This window comes from Scyliorhinus torazame, chromosome 21, assembly GCF_047496885.1.
Source record: "Scyliorhinus torazame isolate Kashiwa2021f chromosome 21, sScyTor2.1, whole genome shotgun sequence".
In the NCBI taxonomy this organism is placed as follows: Eukaryota; Metazoa; Chordata; class Chondrichthyes; order Carcharhiniformes; family Scyliorhinidae; genus Scyliorhinus; species Scyliorhinus torazame.
This window is the reverse complement of record NC_092727.1, coordinates 48837577-48853598: the sequence shown is the minus strand read 5'-3', so window position 1 is coordinate 48853598 and position 16022 is coordinate 48837577. Positions and strand designations below refer to the sequence as shown.

Below are 16022 nucleotides of genomic sequence, written 5' to 3'. Positions count from 1 at the left end.
GAGAAAGAAAGAGTGAAAGAGAGTTTGGTCAGGAGAGAATAACTGAAGCTAAGGGAGAAAAAGAGACATAGGCAAAAATCAAGAAATGTAAAGCGTTAATTGATCTGACACTTTCAGAGGACAGCAGGGGCTGAAAAATGAGCACTTCACATTGTAGTCTGATTTCAGAACTGTGTTCCCTTCAAGTGCAGCTCACACTGAGATGCGGAATCAGGGAATTTAACCTCCACAGAAAGAACTGATAGCAAAGGAGCAAGTGAGAAAAACCAGAGCCAGACAGACAAGCGAGAAGCAATATATCTGTTGGACAGGAAAGAATCAAACCGAGGCAGAGAGCAAGAAAAAAGGAATAGAAACTTGGGGAGAGAGGCAGGGGGCAAATGTCAGGCAAAAGAGAACTAGGCACCGAGAGAAACCTGCACTGCAAAACCGAGAGTGGGCACCCTGGAAACTGGAAGCTGGGGAAGGGGTAACAATTCCCACAGCTAAACAGAGCGAGAGGGAAACAGAGAGAGACCGACTGTGGTGAAAGTGAAGCCTACATTCCAGCACCCAGCAGGAGGTAGTATCTCCGTGAGTACTGCAGGAATTGTTCAGACCAGCCTGCATTAATGCAATTGTGACCAGGCAGTAGAGATTGAACTGAGAAAGTGTACAAGGTGGGTGGAGGGGAGTGGGAGTTAGGGGGGTGTGGCAGAGTGGGACAGGAGGGAAGCTGCAGACTGCCACCCTGGTGAAGACCCCAGTGCCCAAGTGCAGCACAGATCTCTAGATTGGAAAGTGTTGTAGTGAAGTGAAGGCATAGTCAGGAAAAAGCAAGCTTCAGTTTTCGAAGCTTGAGAATATTTAACTTTTTAAAGACCAACAGGAACAACATTGTTTCTTCAAATTAAAATGCTTGATGCTTAAATCCCGAACTGTGTGCCAGCCAATCCACGAAATATTGGAAAGTCAGCACTAACAGCATTGAACTAAGGCTAATTTAGATCACTCATTTAAATTGGAAGGAATGTAGGAACAGCTGTAGGCCATTCAGCCCCTCAAACATGTCCTATCATGGTTAATCTATAGCTCCATCTCCTTGCCTTGGTTCCATGTCACTCAATATCCTTATGTAGCAAATATTATCTGTCTCGATTTTTGACATTTTCATTTCACCCAGCTTTTTTGGGGTGAAAGAAGCAATTTTACCACTTGCAGCTGTACACTTGGAACAGTAATGATGTTAAATTTCCCCAACTGTCTAAACTATGCAGGAAACTGCATATTGTCCTCAAGGCAGGACTTTGCACTGAGGATTACTTGGCTCATGGGGTTGAATGTGAGTCGGAAGGGTCAAGCATTTCTTTGGAAATGCACCACAGCCCACCATATAGCGATAAAGAAAGCCATCTTTATAATGCCGCAGGACATCCCAAAGCACTTTACAACCAACTCATTACTTTTGTAGTGGCTGTTATAGTACATGAAACAGGGTGACCAATTTGCACACAGCAAGATTCCACAGACAGCAAAAGGATCATCTATTTTAGGGTTGGTCGAGGAATCTATATTGACCAGGACGCTGGGAAGAATGTCCTCGCTCATCTTCATAATCTTATCATGGGATCTTTTACATCCCCTTGAGTGGGCAGACCGGGCCTCGAGATAACATCTTATCTGAAAAGGTGACATTTCTGCCAGTGCAGCACTCCCTCAGTACTGCACTGGGAGTGCCAACATGGATGAGAACAAAGAAAAGTACAGCCCAGGAACAGGCCCTTCGGCCTGCGCTGACCATGCTGCCCGTCTAACCTAAAATCTTCTACACTTCCAGGGTCTGTATCCCTCTATTCCCATCCTATTCATGTATTTGTCAAGATGCCCCTTAAACGTCACTATTCTGGGGCGTCATTCTCCGCCGGCGGGAGTCTCCGTTTTGCCGGCACCGGGGGGTTTCCCAACGGCGTGGGGCTGCCCCACAATGGGAAACCCCATTGACCGGCCGGTGTTACGGAGACTCCCGCCGGCCGGTCGGCGCAGAAATGTGGCGGGCGGGTAGGAGAATTTCGCCCCTTGTGTCGGACTTGAACCCACCAGCTTCTGACTTGGAAGCGAACATTATCACTGATCCATGGCTAGAGGAGGACAAGGTCAGTCCACAAGCACAATCACCCTGAACTCAGCCACAGTGATGAGTGGTTCTGCACTGGATGGGAGGCACAGATGTCCTCTCCAGGGTGTCCTTACACCATCCCCTGGAACAGGAATGAGTGGGAAATTGGTGTACAGTAATCCCAGTCTGTCCCCTTGATCCAGCTGTGGGAAGCTCTATAATATAATATATATTGAGAGAGAGACGGATAAGGAGAAAGGGATTAACTGGAGACAGAAATCAACTTTGAGATTTCAGCTTCTTTTATTGCTCAACAGAAATATTGGTTTATAAAGTAATCACCGGGATGGATTTAACTGTACCAAGTTAGGAGATTTACTGAAAGGCTGATTGTCTGTCTCTCAAAGAGCTGTGAGAAGCAAGGTATAATTCAGAGACTCTCTGTAGGGTGCAGAGGATGAGGTGCAGCTGACCTCTGCGCTTGGCTAATCAGCTTTTCGCTAACGGGATTTGAGGATTGTGGCAACTGACTTAGTCGTGAGTTTCATTCTTCAGTAATTGGTCAGTCTGTCCCATGACAGAAACTGACAAGGTGGCGTTCATTTGTCTCATTGACGGACGGTTTCAGGTCAGACAGCTAGAGGAGATTGGCAGTGAATCTGGCAGAGGCCGGTAATAAATGAGGCGGTTACTGTACCAGAACATAATTCTGACTCTCTGCAGTTTGATCCTCAGTTAAAAGATTCACAAAGAAAACATACATGCCTTTTTGACCGAGTTAATAATCCCTGCCCCAGCGGGGAAAGTTTCACACTGTTAGCATTCCCTGACATGCTCAACAGAAAGTATTGAACATCCAGAATGTATCCCACCAGAGACCAGCTTTGCAAAGAAAACAGGTTCAGAGATACAGTCAGCTTTGTGCAAGAAAGACTGCATTTACATAGTGCCTTTCACAATCTCAGAACAGGTCAAAGTGTTTTGCCATCAATGATGTGCTTCTGTAGTCTATTCACTGCTGCAATGTAGGAAACATACAGGCCTATTTTGTACAGCAAGTTCCCATGACCAACAAAGTGATAATGTGAAGAAAATCTGTTTTAGTTCCATGAACATGATTCCTGTTAGAGTACAGTCCTAGGAATGCTGATTCCAGTTAGGGTACAGTCCCAGGAATGCTGACTTGTGTTGGGGTACAGTCCCAGGAATGCTGACTTGTGTTGGGGTACAGTCCCAGGAATGCTGACTCCTGTTGGGGTACAGTCCCAGGAATGCTGACTCCTGTTGGGGTACAGTCCCAGGAATGCTGACTCCTGTTAGGATACAGTCCCAGGAATGCTGACTCCTGTTAGGATACAGTCCCAGGAATGCCGACTCCTGTTGGGGTACAGTCCCAGGAATGCTGACTCCTGTTGGGGTACAGTCCCAGCAATGCTGACTCCTGTTGGGGTACAGTCCCAGGAATGCTGACTCCTGTTGGGGTACAGTCCCAGGAATGCTGACTCCTGTTAGGATACAGTCCCAGGAATGCCGACTCCTGTTGGGGTACAGTCCCAGGAATGCTGACTCCTGTTGGGGTACAGTCCCAGCAATGCTGACTCCTGTTGGGGTACAGTCCCAGCAATGCTGACTCCTGTTGGGGTACAGTCCCAGGAATGCTGACTCTTATTGGGGCATAGTTCCATCGGCAGCATCCAGCTGACATTCCAGGACAGTGATTGGGAACATGAACCCTGTGTGATTTCCCCACTCTTTAACCCAAGGCCAATGAAATCAGTTGGACCCTCTCACACAACTGAAGTCAGCTAACCCAGCAGAAACTGATGTCTGAAGTATGCCAGTGACAATCTGTACAGCCAAGGCTGATGCACCTTCTACGATCTGGACCCTTTTACTGGGCTGTGCTAACAAATTGGTTACTCGGGCATGTGCTATAACTTGGACTAGATTAAAATGGAATCAAGCTTGCCTCTGTGACGCCTCCCACTGTTTACTCTGCAGTCCATTGGTGTTTCACTTGAGGTAAATCATGTATTGGTTAAGGAATTCTCCAGGTTATCTAACTACCCATGCTTGGTTGGACATAGAGTCCCTGGTACTTAGCAAATAACACCGGCCTCAGCTCTAGCCCACTTTCTGCCTCGATCCAATTAGTTAATCATTCACTGGGGCACAGATCAAATGATGGGCATGAGCGTCAAGATTACAAAAGACACCAGCAGCTCAGGATCACAGCTTAATTTCCCATAAGGAGATATTAATTGTACAGGTGGGCTGGTTTAGCTCAGTTGGCTTGACAGCTGGTTCACGATGCAGAGGGAGGCCAACAGCACAGGTTCAATTCCTGTATTGGCTGAGGTTATTCATGAGCCTTCTCAATCTTCCCCTCGCCTCAGGTTAAATCACCTCCAGTCAGTTCTCCTCCTCAAAGAGGAAAGCAGCCTCTCGGGTCATCTGGGAGTACAGCAACTTTGCGTGGTAATTCAGGCTATCATCTCGATCTAAGACTCTGATTGCAGTATTCAGACTCTCTATTGCTTAATTTCCCAAGACTGTCTGGAAGTATATGGGAAGTTGTGAACTTGTGGTTCAAATATTTGAAGAGTGTGGAGTACATCAGATTGTTACAATGGGGAGAATACGGGGGGGTTACTGTGAGGAGTGAGGATTATATCAGTTTACAGTGAGGGGTGTAAAGTGTTATAGTGAGGGGTATGGGGCTATATCAAAGTGTTACAGTGCGGGGTGTTGGATATATCAGAGTGTTACAGTTAGGGGTGTGGGATATATCAATGTTAGTGTGACGAGTGTGAAGTATATTAGAAAAGTACAGTGACGGGTGTGGTGTATGTCAGTGTTCCAGTGAGGGGTGATGGATAAATCAGAGTGTCACAGTGAGGGTTATGGGATATATCAGGGAGTGTTGCAGTGAGGGGTATGGGATATATCAGGGAGTGTTGCAGTGAGGAGTGTGGAGTACATCTGAGTGTTATAGTGAGGGGTGCGGGGTATATCTAAGTATTCCAGTCAGGGGCATTGGATATATCAGATTGTTACAGTGAGGTATGTGGAGTATATCAGAGTGTTACAGTGAGGGGCCATGGGATGTATCAGAGTGTGGCAGTGATGGGTGTGGAGTATATCAGAATGTGTCAGTGAGAGGTGTGGAATATATCAGAGTGTCCAGTAAGGGGTGTAGAGTATATCAGAGTGTTACAGTGATGGGTCCAGGATATATCCGAGTTTTAAAGCGACGCATGTGGATTATAGCAGAAAGCTTTACCAGAGGGGTGTGGACTATATCAGGTGTTGCAGTGAGGGGTGTGGGATGAATCAGACTGTTACAGTGAAGGGCATGGGTGTATAGCAGAGAGTGTTACAGTGTGAGGCCATGGGATATATCAGAGTGTTACAGTGACGGGTATGGACTGTATCAGAGTGTGACAGTGAGGGGTTTGAGATATATCAGTGTTACAATGATGGGCAGGGAGTATATCAGACTGTGACAGTGTGGAATGTGATGTATACTAGAGAACGTTACCGTGAGGGACGTGGGATATATATGTCAGTGTCGCTGTGAGTGGTGTGGCGTATATCAGAATGGTACAGTAAGGGGTGTGGAGTATATAAGAATGTTATGGTGAGGGGTGTGAAGTATATCAGAGTGTTACAGTGAGTGGTCTGGGATATATCAGAGTTTTACAGTGTGGGGTATATCAGAGTTTTACAGTGATGTGCGTGGGATATATCAGAGAGTGTTACCGTGAGAGGTGTGGCGTTTATCAAGTATTGCAATGAGGGGTGTGGTGTATATCAGTGTTACCAAGAGGGGTGTGGAGTATATCAGTGTGTTATAGTGAGGGGTGTGGATTATATCAGGGTGTTATCACAAGGCACAATGGGCATACAACGATATTCTATGGATACATTTTAGAACTGTCAGTACACATTAGGAAGTCACAGTCTGGGCGGCATGGTAGCACAGTAGTTAGCACTGTTGCATCACCACGCTGAGGACCTGGGTTCGATCCCGGCCCCGGAACACTATCTGTGTGGAGTTTGTACATTCTCCCTGTGTCTGCGTGGGCCTCATCCACAAACCCAAAGATGTGCAGGGTAGGTAGATTGGCCACGCTAAATTGCCCCTTAATTTGAAAAAAAGAATTGGGTACTCGAAATTTAACAACAAGGAAGTCACAGTCTGCTCTCAACAATGTTGATGGAATCTTCCAGTTCAGGATATTCTGTAAATCTTTCAAGCAGCAATGGATCAGGATTTGTTCCCTTCTTACCAAACACAATTGTTTTCTGATAAATGGAAAGATTATCACAGACTAATCGCACACAGAATTAGGGGTTGCGATACCCGCTAATAAACATCTGGAACTCAGTCCCCTTCATCAGTGCCAGCACTGTCAGGAATCTGGGCAGATCACCCATGTGTACCAGGGTATTTATTTAGTGCCCGTTGGCTCACATTAGAGATGACGAAATGCAGCTTGTTTCTTCATCCCGCCTTTGGCAGCTGAGTGGAATAACAAACATAAAAAATTACATAGTTCCTTTTATCAAATCCCAATGGTTTCTTTTGTGAAGTATTTCTGGATTGCTGCTTAATAGTAGAGCCAAGAGCTCAAATGGTGCAGGTACCAGCAAGAGCGAGAGGAACAGTGGGCGTTCAGCCACACTGCTGCACCAGGGGCAGAGGTGGGAGCTGCTGATGGTGCAGATTGGGAATGTGCTTAGTTAAAGGTGGAGCCATTTCTGAGGGAAAGGGTGGAACCCAATCATCACATTAACCCTATCCTGTAACTCTTTTTGATAAAGGTTTCTGTGGAGAATCTGAGAAATAGAGACCAAATAGCCCATTGCCCCTTGTGCTGTCTCTAAAAGAACACTCCACATAATCCCATTGGATGGAATTCTAAGGCCCCTGCGCAGTGGGGACAGGCTGTAAAATGCAGCAGGTCATTCTAAAGCCCATTGTCTTCAATGGGACTGGAAGAACCCATCGGCAGAAGGGGCCATAAAACACACCCATTGTCTTCTCTTTACACATATCCGTTACAAATTTTTCTTTAAGTATTTCTCCATTTCTCGCTTTAAGGCTATAATGGATACTGCTTGTTTCTAGTGTAATATTCCAGGTAGGATATCCTGGGTAATGTATCCCAGTTAGAAAGTCTGAGGTAGGATTTTCCACATGGAACATCCTGGGCATCCTGTTCCAGGTAAGATTTTTCCAGGTAAGATTTTCAGGGTAGAATATACTGGGGAGGATTTTTCGAATAGGAATTTCGGGGACGGATATCCCAGGTAGGATTGTCCTGTCTTGTCTACGAGTAATGTGGTGAATTGGTGTAGGCTCCTCTGCACTGATGACCCAAGAGCAGGGAGCAGGAAGACCTGTCTCTCTCAGCACAAACAATCCCGTGTAGAATTGTCTCTCCACTCACTTTTTGATTTGGGGCTGATCTTAACTTAATGCCCTCCATTGATCCTTGGATTGCAAACCCTCCAGGATTGGCCTGGAGTCTCCAGGAATTGAAGATCAAACTCCAAATCACTGCTGTGTGTGGCACTGGAGAAAAATCATCGAGACATTCAAAAATATTGGGTTTCTTTGTCATTTCCTTTGAACATTTCTCTTTACCAGATATAAAAACATCAAAAGTGACAAAAATAAATGTTGTTTATCTGACAGTCAGGCATCCTTCAATTGGGTAATGAATCTTTTTGCTTTCTGATTGGTGTGGGAAGGCCATCCATAACCAGGATGGACATGTTGGCTGATGAATGGCTTGAGCGTGGGGGCAAGTCATGTGAATGAACTTCCAGGAATTTTAATCACAGTTGGTAACCTTAATTGGGCCTCTCGATCGGGCTTTTGCAAGATGGATCTTGCAGGCCTATCCCTTGGACTCTGCATGAATAATTGGCAAATACCTCCATCGAATATTTCCTTTTTAAGTGAATTCTGGAAGGGCATCTTTGAAAGTAGAGCAATTGTCCCATGCAATTTGCTTTCCTCTGCCCCCACTCTCCACCATCAGCTTCTTACCCAATCTTTCTAAAGTGATAAGTCTTGCTGCGGTTCAGCAGTCACCAGGAACCCTGTAAACGCTGTCACAAGTGGCTGTCTGCCATTGTTGGCGTAAATATTGACTGACTCTTCAGCTGTGGAGAGAATCACAGCTGAGCCCAGTCTATCTTAAATAATTATCCATGTACCTGTGGGACAATGCATTGAATAATAACTTGAGAGAAAGAATTTGCAATGATATAACTCATGGCCTGAATCCACTTGGTTTTCCCGCGGAGGCGCCGCACCACCTGAAAGCTCATTGTAGCCAATGGTGTTATTTTTATCTATTCTTTCGAGGATGTGGGCTAGCTTTGGAAGGTGCTATTGCTGGAGCCATGGTGAATTGCTGCAGTATATGGTGTAGATGTAATAAGTGCGGGGTAATAACAGGAAGTTACAAATTTTCAGCAAGTAGGAAGAGTTGCAGGTACGTGCAAAGAGTGACAAACTGCTGCCACTGTGTGTCAGCATCGGAGAGAATGAATGTGGTGGAATGTGTGCCAATCAATTGAGCTGCAATGTCCTGGATTGTGCTGAGCTTCTTGAGTGTTGTCGGAGCTGCAATCATCCAGGCAACTGAAGAGTATTCCATCACACTCCTGATTTGTGCCTTGTAAATGGTGGACAGGTTTTGAGGAGGTGAGTCACTCGTTGCAGAATACGGAAAGGCCGGAATTTTCTACCCCCTCCCACAGCAGCGTATTTTCTCTTGGCGGAGGCGACTTGTCATTGGACACTGGCGGGATCATCCAGTCTTGCTGAAGTTAATGGCAATTTTCGTGGCTCGTCCATCCTGCCAGCAGGAAATCTGCAGGAGAGCCGACTTCAGCAGGACCGGAAGATCCCACCGGTGGGAAAAGCAGGAATATCCTGCCCAAAAGTGTTTTATACTTTGTTTTATTTTTTAATTTAGAGTGCCTAATTCTTTTTTTCCAATTAAGGGGCAATTTAATGTGTCCAATCCGCCTACCCTGCACATCTTTTGGTTTGTGGGGGTGAGAGACATGGGGAGAATGTGCAAACTTCACACAGATCGTGAACCAGGGCCGGGATCGAATCTGGGACCTCAGTGCCGTGAGGCAGCAGTGCTAACCACCGCGCCGCCATGCCGCCCCCAAAATTGTTTTTGTTAAGTGTGGGAGTCTGCAGGCCCTGAGTGGAGTATGTTCACTGTCAGAGTGGATGTCTTCCACATGAGACTTTCACTCTCTTCAAATCCAAGCTAAGGAAACTGATATGGATCACTCGGTTGCCTTTGAAACTTCTCAATTTTACTAAACTATTCGGAGGAAGAATGGGTGGGGTTGTTACAGGAGTGCAGGACTCGGTAAAAGTGAAGAGATTAGACCTCAGTATGTTTTTAAGAGTTTTTAATTACTGACACGGCAGAAAGCCAAGCTGTGCTGGCCTCTGATTACTGCACCTCCTCCCAGAGAGGTATTAATCACAGAATAGCATTCACAGGGGCCTGCACGACAGCATGCTGGCAAATACTGCTTTCTGCTTCAGGGCTGAGATCATCAAACATTAACCCTGTAACGGCCAGCTCCAGTCCTGCATTGGCTGTTCCATTCCATTTCAGGCATCTTCTTGTCCAACTTCTCAAAGCTCTTTCTCTCAAAGTCACAGATTCCCAATTGCGCACAATCTTTTCCATGCTAAGTTTAAGAAATATCCCAGTATCTTCTAATCTTCCCAAGAGCTGAAAACTATCAGAACTTTGTGTGAAGGTTTGTATTCATTAAGTTGTAGGATGCTGAGAAAGAGAACTTTCAGGAACCTACGAGCGACATCTACCACTGCTAGTAAGTTTTTTTTTTTTTAATTTAGACGACCCAATTCTTTTCTTCCAATTAAGGGGCAATTTAAGGTGGCCAATCTACCTACCTTGCAGAACTTTTTGGGTTGTGGGGTGAGACCCACGCAGACACAGAGAATGTGCAAACTCCACACGGAGAGTGACCCGGGGCCGGGATCGAACCTGGGTCCTTGGCGCCGTGAGGCAGCAGTGGCACTGCTAGTAAGAATGTCCTGAAACATGCCTCAGCTCGGAAGAAGTATCCCTTACTCCACCAGCGTAATGTGTCTTTTCCCACTCCTCAACCATCCTGGGCCTCTCTGGCTGGGATTGTCAATTAAGAAATTGCCCTAAATTACGAAGAGGCCAGTGGCACAGGTCCTACCTACATAGACCTGCTTTCAGACAGTCCAAACTCTTTCGAACATCAAAGCCAGTAGTTAGGGGGAGGTCGTCATTGTTCCTGGTCACATAATTAAATTCCAGTGTCTAACCCACTTCATATCTTCCTTCTTTCCTCCATCCACTTCCTTATCATGGTTATGTTAGCCGCCCAGTAGTAGTTGATCAGATTCGGCAATGCCAGTCCCCCCTCGCTGCAGCTCCTTTCAAGCATCGCCTTCCTCACCCGCGGGGATTTTCCCACCCACACTCCATTTAAAAAAAATAAATAAATTTAGAGTACCCAATTCATTTTTTCAAATTAAGGGGCAATTTAACGTGGCCAATCCACCTAACCTGCACATAGAACATAGAACATACAGAGCAGAAGGAGGCCATTCGGCCTGTCGAGTCTGCACCGACCCACTTAAGCCCTCACTTCCACCCTACCCCGTAACCCAATAACCCCTCCTAACTTTTTTGGTCACTAAGGGCAATTTATCTTGGCCAATCCACCTAACCTGCACATCTTTGGGCTGTGGGAGGAAACCGGACCACCCGAAGGAAACCCACGCACACACTGGGAGGACGTGCAGACTCTGCACAGACAGTGTCCCAAGCCGGAATCGAACGTGGGACCCTGGAGCTGTTAAGCAATTGTGCTAACCACAATGCTACTGTGCTGCCTTTTATGTGGGGAACCCTCTCGATAACAGCACTGTGGGTGCACCTACACCCCATGGAGTGCAATGGTTCAAGAAGGCAGCTCACCCACCTTCTCAAGTGCAATTTGAGATGGGCAATAAATGTTGGCCTAGCTGTCGATGCCCACATCCCTTGAACGAATTTTTAAAAATTCTCACAAACTCCCACAAACAGCAATGTGAGAATGACCATGCAAATTTGTTTTAGTGATACTGGCTGAGGGTCAAATCCAGGTCCGGACAGGAGGGAAGACTCCCCTGCTCTTCTTCAAAATAGTGCCACGAGATCTTTTACATCCACCGAAGACTGCAGACGGAGCCTTTAATTTAATACCATACCCGAAAGATGGCACCTCTGTAGCACTCTTCTGGTAGTCTCTGCAGGGGACTTGAACCCACAACCTTTGGTGATAGGGATGTTCCAACAGAGCCACAGTTGAGAAGATAGAGCAGAGAACCATGTACCAATGTGCGACTAGCACTATTGAGAGAGGGGCAAAGTTAATGAGAAGTAGGTGCAACACAATGAACCCATCCCCACCCCATCCATTCTGGATATTCAATTATCCGAACTCCCTCCTGAGATCATTTCAGTCACATTCTGCAACTTTTAACATGAAGAACATGCCTGAACCCTGTAAGTATTTTATTTGTAAGGAGAGATGAGCCGAATGTTGTCGATGATTGATGGCTTCAGGTGCCACCCCTAGGTTGCACCTCCCTGGCCCCTTGCTGCAAGGATGGCAGAAAACAGACAGGGTGATGTTCATGTAGCTCCTCAAATGGATCATCATGCAAGTATTGAGTTACATTCTTGTAGTCGTGGAGGTGGCTGATGAGAAACAGATTTGTGTTTTATGAAGCGCAATGGAATCTCATATCTCTCCGGGTTGAAATCAAGGTCAGAAACTGTAATTCAAACTGTTGGTAATGTACCAACAAACCCTGTCATTATTCTCATCCATTGCAAGCTCGGGGAACTTTACAACCATAGTTCAAAATGCGATCTTGCAACTTCACCTGTCTCCCATAGAAGCTAGCTGCCTTACAGTTCTTTGAGTGAATGCTTAGCCTGGTGTGTCACACAGACAGGAGGCCAGTTTCAGTCATTGCTTGGTTCTTGCTTTGTGTCAGAGTTCAGGTTTGCAGTCTTGGTGCATTCAGACTGGTTGGAGAATCAATGGTATTCCCTGTTCTCGATCATTGTGTAGTGACCACCTAGCACGGTAGCACAGTGGTTAGCAGTGCTGCCTCACCGCGCCAGGGACCCAAGTTCAATTCTGGCCTTGGGTCACTGTCTGTGCGGAGTTTGTACGTTCTCCCCTTGTCACCCCATTGTCCGGGTGCTCCAGTTTCCTCCCACAGTCCAAAGATGTACGGGATAGGTGGATTGGCCATGCTAAATTGCCCCTTAGTGACTAAGGATGTGAAGGTTAGGTTATGGGGTTGCAGGGATAGAGTGGGACATGGATCAGTGCAGACTCGATGGGCTGAATGGCCTCATTCTGCTCTCTAGGGATTCTATGACTACTTGAGGGTATTGGGTAAAAACAGAGTCAGGTGGGATTGTGATATTTCTCACAGTTGACGGACCTCCTGACATTATGTCCAAACTCACATGAGGAATGGTCATTGTCAAACCACGGGCTGAATTTATTGGTTGTGGAGGTAGCCCTGGCAACTGGCTGGAGAGCTGGTGGCATCACCGCTTTGGCCCTTTTCCAAGAGCCCTGAATTAATTGAATCCCAATCAGGCACTTAATTGCCTACTGTTCGGGTTCTCCGGGTCTTCCAGACATGGATCCCTGTTCCAAGATCTGCTGTCCAATCAGAGGACTCTTCATACTCAACAGTGCCACCATAAGCGATGGCCATTGATAGGATTGCAGCAGTCCCCAAGAGGAGGAGCAGCCATGGAGGCCTTGGCAGCCAGGTGAGTGGACACCTAGTTCAGACCAGTTAGGTAGGCCCTGTTGAGGGAATGAGGGGGAGTTAATGAGGAGGAGGTCTTCCTGTGGGAGTTGCACTTGTCACCACCTTTGTTGAGGCCCAGAAGGCCTGGTATACCTGACAGCCTTGTCATGTGGAGTGGCCCCTCTGCTGCTGATAGAATACTAGTGGCAGCAGGACAAGACCTCACATGGCCCTTAATTGGACACATTTGGGCCTCAATTGGCCTAGGGACTGAAAGGATAAGTTCAACATTCCCTACCCCTGAAATCATTAGGCGAGAGCATTGGGAAGGTGATGAGCTCCCCATCCAGTGCCATTCCACCCAAGGACCCTCATCAGAGGGCCAGAATATAAATTCCTTTGGTAGATAAACGGAAATTAAGCCAGCGAAAATGGAAACCTGTTTTGATTAGGGGTGGGGGGGTGGATATTATTGCATCGAGCTGTGCTGTGTCTGCAACAACTCCAAGTAATATAACATTTGACTCTGACTCTGAGATGCTCCTCAAAGCTCTCTCTGTCTGTGGAAACACTTATCAGCATGTCACTTAAAGCTACGCAGGCTCCAATTCCAACTTTGGGCCTTTCGTGTTCGTCATTATTTTATTTTTTTTCCAATTAAGGAGCAATTTAGTGTGGCCAATCACCTATCCTGCACATCTTTGGGTTGTGGGGGTGAGACCCACGTAGACACGCGGAGAACATGCCAAGTCCACATGGACAGTGACCCGGGGCCAGGATCAAACCCTGGTGCTCGGTGCCTTAAGGCAGCAGTGCTAACCACTGCACAGTACCGCCCTAAAAATAAACTTGCACTATTTTGTCTCATCTATTTGCAATCTTCCAATTGTATATGCTCCTTTTGAAATACAACAGCGTGCTTTGAACAACTTACTTTATTTGCCTTCTGTAAATTTCTATTCAAGCTCTCCTGGCCCTCTGTTCATCACCATTTTAAACCACTGGTCTTCATGCCTCCTCTACTGATATTTGACCTTTGCTGTCTATCTGTCTCCAAATAAACCAGTCACATCCCTACAAACTTGTTTCCCAGTTTGTGACAATATGAGTGATATTGCAAAAAATATATATTAAAGATTTTATTTTCCTCACATTGGAAACATTTCAATGGCATAAAATGCTCTGTCACTTTACCAGGGCTGTTGCTACTCACTGTAAAATCGCAGGTAAAGACTAGTTCCTGGATGGAGTATTGGAAAGCAGTCTGTGATTGTCGAAACATAACTCTGGTGTGTGTAAACAGTGAGTGGGGGGTCTGACATGTAAACAGTAAGGGGGGTCTGACATGTAAACAGTGAGGGGGGGGTCTGACATGTAAACAGCAAGGAGGGTCTGACATGTAGACAGTGAGGGGGGTCTGACATGTAAACAGCGAGCGGCGGTCTGACATGTAAACAGCGAGGGGGGGGTCTGACATGTAAACAGTGAGGGGGGTCTGACATGTAAACAGTGAGGGGGGTCTGACATGTAAACAGTGAGGGGGGTCTGACATGTAAACAGTGAGGGGGGTCTGACATGTAAACAGTGAGGGGGGTCTGACATGTAAACAGTGAGGGGGGTCTGACATGTAAACAGTGAGGGGGGGGGTCTGACATGTAAACAGTGAGGGGGGTCTGACATGTAAACAGTGAGGGGGGTCTGACATGTAAACAGTGAGGGGGGGGGTCTGACATGTAAACAGTGAGGGGGGGGTCTGACATGTAAACAGTGAGGGGGGGGGGTCTGACATGTAAACAGTGAGGGGGGGGTCTGACATGTAAACAGTGAGGGGGGGGTCTGACATGTAAACAGTGAGGGGGGGGGGTCTGACATGTAAACAGTGAGGGGGGGGGGTCTGACATGTAAACAGTGAGGGGGGGGTCTGACATGTAAACAGTGAGGGGGGGGTCTGACATGTAAACAGTGAGGGGGGGGTCTGACATGTAAACAGTGAGGGGGGGGTCTGACATGTAAACAGTGAGGGGGGGGTCTGACATGTAAACAGTGAGGGGGGGGTCTGACATGTAAACAGTGAGGGGGGGGTCTGACATGTAAACAGTGAGGGGGTCTGACATGTAAACAGTGAGGGGGGCCTGACATGTAAACAGTGAAGGGGGGGCCTGACATGTAAACAGTGAGGGGGGTCTGACATGTAAACAGTGAGGGGGTGGGGGGTCTGACATGTAAACACAAAAACAAAAACAAAAAAAATAAATAAATAACTCTGGTGTGAATTTCTGCCTTTAGGCGAGCAAGGGCGAAAAGGATCAAATAATCTACTGCTCATTCAATCAGACTGGTGCTGGAATCACAGAGCAGGTTACTGTACTTGTTGTCCCGAGGGTTACCAAGCCGCCAGCATTGCGCCCCTGGAGTCTCCAGCAATTGAAGATTAATCTCCAGGACAAGACTGTGAGCCAGCATGGGAGAAATGTCACGGGGGTCGGGTGGGAGGTTGGGGGATTAAAGCATTGCATGTTTTATTTTTAATTTCTATTTATTAGTTACAGAAATATCGGAGATGGGGTTAACGAATGGGCCGTTTGACTGGGTGGGGTAGTTGAAGGCAGGAGGTCATATGATGAAAGCTCCAGGAATACATCCAACTCTAGTTGGCAACTCAACTTGTCCCTAACCTCTGTCATCAGGAATTTCCAGCTTCCAAGTCACAACTTCCTGGCAGCTGTGTCGGTGCGTTGCTTTCGAGTGTAATTAACTTTCTGCACTATGATAAGCCTGAGATTTCTTTTTGGCGAGCAGCTGGAACACAGTTTCAGAGAAAAGGGCCAAGTAAAATTCCTTCAATTTAAGACATTCCAATCGGATGCATGAAGCAAACTAGACTCGTGTACACTTTCAATCTCTGAATCACGTGTATTGTGTGGGGAAGGGGTGCTGATAGTTGGTTTTAAATAGTCTTGTACTGATTTGTGCCCCGAATATACAGCAAATAGTATTAGACATCTCAAAGACAAGAAAATAAACATAATTTGCTCCGCCCCAAGC

The 16022-nt window shown here is 46.6% G+C and overlaps 1 protein-coding gene across 5 annotated transcripts in view; it reads left to right on the top strand.

Moving 5' to 3' along the window:
* Positions 1-16022, top strand: part of cdon (cell adhesion associated, oncogene regulated) — a 287217-nt gene that overhangs the window by 56756 nt on the left and 214439 nt on the right. Inside the window, exon 1 of one of the 5 annotated variants that reach the window (XM_072486780.1) lies at positions 15567-15707. The exons of the other annotated variants lie outside the window; for them this stretch is intronic. The gene's annotated coding sequence lies outside the window, so the exon portion shown is untranslated. Of the gene's footprint in view, positions 1-15566; positions 15708-16022 lie in introns of those variants that run through there. 5 annotated transcript variants of the gene reach the window in all.